We start from the raw sequence: 5,246 nt of genomic DNA on the forward strand, positions 1-5,246 counted from the left end.
CTTGACAACTGGTTCTGGTGTGTTTGCATCTCCGAAACTTGGTTGGGGGCGGGTTCAGCAAAATATAAATAAAAAAGAAAACAACAACAGAATAAATTCCAGGGTCAAGAAGAAATAAATAAATACTGGGGTTCAATTCATTCAACGTAAAATTCTTCAAGGCACTGCTCCGGCATGGCCGCAGTCTAATGACTGACACAAGTAAAAGATAAAAGATATATTTACAAGCTCACATTAACAAAACGTTGGCAGAGACACAGCAAAAAGAATCTGTAAACGAAAAAAAGACATTTGCAATCTTGGCATATTTACTGTATTGTTGTCAATGAGAAATATGTTTGTATTAATTTAATTTTAAATATTTAAAAAATCGCTAGTTTATTTTCATTTTGATATTATTTTGTATTATAAGTTTATTTTTAGCGACATATTAATTCTAATGTTTCTTTAACTAAAATTCGCTCTACAGATGACTTGCTGGCCATGATAACTGCTGTGCCTCAAGCTATAGGAGAAGATTCACCTGCAAAATGTATTTCTATAACTTAAGAGTCGAATCACATTTTGTGTACGTAATATAGGTAGACATATTTAAAATGATTAATTTCAAGAATACGTATTTAAAAATATCATAAATTATGTTAGGTATAAATTTTTTAAACTTTACTTTTCTGTATGATAAAATTCATTTGCAATGAACACTTAGAAAACCGATGCTTCTGTTTTACTATCGTTTATCAAGAAATTTATAATTTACAATTGTTTTTTATTCTTTTTTTTTTTTAATAATTAACGATTGCTTCAAGTATATTTTATGGAGACATGTAAAAAGTAACATTTATTTAAAGCAATATCGTTGTAAAAGGATATGTCATGTGATTCAAGGTAGGAGCAAATATTAACGGCAAAAACGTATTTCCATAAACTCTGAGTTTCATTGCAAGTGGATATTTACAATTAATTAACTCAAGAATAAATTTATGTAGAAATATCAAAATTTAAAAAAAATTAATTTAACAGTGGCTGTGTGGTAAGTAACTTGCTTACCAACCTCATGGTTCCGGGTTCAGTCCCACTGCGTGGCACTTTGGGAAAGTGTCTTCTACTATAGCCTCGGGCCGACCAAAGCCTTGTGAGTGGAGTTGGTAGACGGAAACTGAAAGAAGCCCGTCGTACGTATGTATATATATATATATATATATATGTGTGTGTGTGTGTGTATATGTTTGTGTATCTGTATTTGCCCCCCCCCCCAACATCTCTTGACAACCGATGCTGGTGTGTTTACGTCCCCGTAACATAGCGGTTCGGCAAAAGAGACTGATATAACAAGTACTAGGCTTCCAAAGAATAAATCCTGGGGTCGATTTGCTCGACCAAAGGCGGTGCTCCAGCATGGCCACAGTCAAATGACTGAAACAAGTAAAAGAGTAAACGTCGTTATAACATTTTTTTTTTTGTACGTATTAAAAGAACATTAATAATTTCTTCAAAAGCGTAGGCATAACTATGTGGTTTATAAGCTATGATTTGGACAGATTAGCACTTAGCCAGAGCGTTTGGGATCAAGCTGCTACACTACCGTAACGATCAACCCCATAAGCGTCGTGCAACTCGCTACGCCAAAGTACTACATTGACCCCTCAAAAGTGACGAATACGTCAGATTGAGTTGCCAGCGACAAGGCCACTCGCATATGGACTTGTTCAACCACAAAAGGCATTCTGATTTCCATCCAACCATCTATCTTCTCTGTCTAGTATTCCTGGAACGGTCGTTGGAGTAGAATTCTTAGGCACCTCCTCCATGAGGTCCTATCAAAAGCAACCGTCAATTTGCGGCTGGATTCCCAAGCATGATTATCTGTGACTATTGATGGTATCGAACCATTTCATCCTTGGTCTACCCATAGGTTGCCTGCCAGCAGGCTCAGCTTCAAGTGAAGAATCCGTCTTGCGATCCTACCCTACGACATTCTAACCACATGTCCATAATATCTGAGCTGTGACCTCTCAATGCCGAGAGGTAGCGGCTCCACCTGGAAAGAGTCCCTGATCTTCGAGTTACGTACACCATCGAGTAACACTATTCCAGAGATATTCTGGTACCCGTTTTGGATGTTTGTGTTCGCGATCAAGCTCTTTCGGTCAATACCCAATATTCACGACTATAGGTGAGGATAGTCACGAAAATCGAATTGAAGATAGCGAGTTTGGCTTTTTTCTTCTTTTTTCTCCTATCAACCTCGCCCCTTCTAAAGATCGAACGCTGAAGTTAGCAGATTACTGTAACAGCACTTACAATTCTAGCATCTAATTTAGTCTCTTGCTTTCCATAACTCGTGAATACGGCCCCGAGATGCTTAATACTGAGCATTTAAACCGGCCATGTCAAGCCCAGATATTCTACCTGATTTATGTTGAAACCAGCCAGATCTGGCCCTTACACTTACCCTGCAATGTAATTCTAAAAATAAACAATCACATCATCGAAATTTTGATGCTACAAGATAATCCATGATTATTTCAAAACAATGTGAATGAATAAGCATTGTATTTGACAGAATAATTTGAATGCTAAAGGGTTAAATGTTCCACTTGCCTCATTGATATTCCACAGGCATTGCAGAGCACCCTGGGAAGACTTTCTCGAATGGAACAATGTCTCAGTCTTTGCAACACTTCTCATCATGACAATCATGAAAATTAACTAGAGAAAGTAAGAACACTCGAACGCCATTGGCACAGTCCATCATCATAATTTAGATTGAATTAAGGCGGCAAGCTGTCAGAAGCGTTAGCACGCCGGGCAAAATGCTTAGCGGTATTTCGTCCGTCTTTACGTTCTGAGTTCAAATTCCACCGAGGTCCACTTTGCCTTTCATCCTTTCGGAATCGATGAAACATGTACCAATTTAACACTGGAGTCGACGTAATCGACTATTCCTCCTTCACTAAAATTTTAGGCCTTGCGCCTTTACTAAAAAAGATTATTCAAATAATATGTGTGTGGCTGAGTCAAGGCGCACGGTTCTTTTCGTTGCTGCACTTACAACAAAAGCATCGCAGTTTCCATTTCCAGACCGGGTGGTGCGTTGTGTTCTTGAGAAAAACAGTTTCTTTCAAGTCGCTCTGCGAAAGCTTAGATACCTGGCATATGGCGTACCGTGCATCCATACAATCAATGTCGATTTGATGGAGGGAATGAGCTAATATACAGTTTATACATTAGCTCACTATAAACAAATCATCTATGCCATTTGCTTCGTGCTTCGTCCGTCGTCTAAATCAGGACGGTCCACCATATTTGAGAATTGTTGTTGCCTCTCGGTCTTCGTACATACTTTCGTTGTTAAAGTACAAAGACCATAAATTTGGTTACGCTAAAGTGCATGACCCTTCGTTATGATTCTAGAAATGAGATATTAAGATATCAAACTATGAGAAACAGACATTGAAAGAGAGACACAGATATATCAGGACGTATTGTTTGGTATCATAAGGTCATCGGCAATACATCATCATCTGTGTTTGTTATTAGTGAGTTACGGTGTGATATTCAGCGTGTGTGTGTGTGTGTGTGTGTGAGTGTGTGTGTGTGTGTGTGTGTCTGTGTGTGTGTGTGTGTCTGTGTGTGTGTGTGTGTATCCGCGTATGTAGCCATGAATGTGTGTGTGTGTGTGTGTGTCTGTGTCTATCCGTGAATGCAGCCATGTGTATGTCTGTGTGTCAGCGTGTGAGAGTTTCTGTGAATGTGTGCGTGTCTTTGCGTGTATGTAGCCATGTGCATGTGTGTGTGTGTGTGCCAGCTTGTGAGAGTTTGTGTGTGTGTGTGTCTTTGAGTGTATGTAGCCATGTGTGAGAGTTTGTATGTGTATGCGTGTCTGAGTGTGCGTGTGTGTGTCCATGCATGTGTGTGTGGTCATATACGTGTGGTCATGTGTGTGCGTTTATGCGTGTATGTAGCTATGTGTATGTGTGTGTGCCAGCGTGTGACAGTTTGTGTGAGTGTGTGTGCGTGTATGTGTGTGTCTTTCAGTGTATGTAGCCATGTGTATGTGTGTGCCTGCTTGTGACAGTTTGCATGTGTATGTGTGTATGTATGTGTGCATATATGTGTCTATGCGTGTGTGTGGTCATGTGTGTGTGTGTGTGTGAGTGTTTATGCGTGTATGTAGCCATGTGTATATGTGTATGTCTGCGTGTGAGAGTTTGTGTGTATATGCGTGTGCGTGTTTGTCTATGCGTGTATGTATGTGCGTGTGAGAGTTTGTATGCGTGTATGTGTGAGTGTGCATGTATGTGTCTATGCGTCTGTGTGGTTATGTATGTGTGGTCATGTATGTGTGTGTGTGTTTATGCGTGTATGTAGCCATGTGCATATGTGTATGTTGCGTGAGAGAGTTTGTGTGTGTATGTGTGTAGGGGTGTGTTTGTCTATGCGCGTATGTATCTGCGTGTGAGAGTTTGTATGTGTGTATGTGTGTATGTATGTGTGCATATATGTGTCTATGCGTGTGTGTGATCATGTGTGTGTGTGTGAGTGTAGTCATGTATGTTTTCGTGTGATATCCTATAAGTGCTGTTGTATTGAAAGCAGTATACGTACGTGTGTGTATGTGTGGGTGTGCATGTGTGGGTTTGTGCATGTGCGTGTTTGCATCTGTGTGTGCGCGTGTTTACGTAAGTGTGTGTGCGTGTATGTAGCCATATGTATGTGTGCATGTGATGTCCTGCTGTGTGTGATGCGATATTGAAAGGAATATGCGAACATGTGTCTATGCGTATATATATATGTGTGTGTGCGTGCGTGTGTGTGAATATGTGCGGTTGTGTGGGTGGGTGTCCGGGGGGTGCATTTGTATATGAGTGTGCTCGTTTTGTCCCTTGATTTTTACTTGGTATTGTTGTTGGCATTCCGTCGCTTACGACGTCGAGGGTTCCAGTTGATCCGATCAACGGAACAGCCTGCTCGTGAAATTAACGTGCAAGTGGCTGAGCACTCCACAGACACGTGTACCCTTAACGTAGTTCTCGGGGATATTCAGCGTGACACAGTGTGACAAGGCTGACCCTTTGAATTACAGGCACAACAGAAACAAGAAGAAAGAGTGAGAGAAAGTTGTAGTGGAAGAGTACAGCAGGGTTCGCCACCATCCCCTGCCGGAGCCTCGTGGAGCTTTTTAGGTGTTTTCGCTCAATAAACACTCACAACGCCCGGTCTTGGAATCGAAACCTTGATCCTAT

The sequence above is a fragment of the Octopus bimaculoides genome, chromosome 11, assembly GCF_001194135.2.
Source record: "Octopus bimaculoides isolate UCB-OBI-ISO-001 chromosome 11, ASM119413v2, whole genome shotgun sequence".
NCBI classification, from domain to species: domain Eukaryota; kingdom Metazoa; phylum Mollusca; class Cephalopoda; order Octopoda; family Octopodidae; genus Octopus; species Octopus bimaculoides.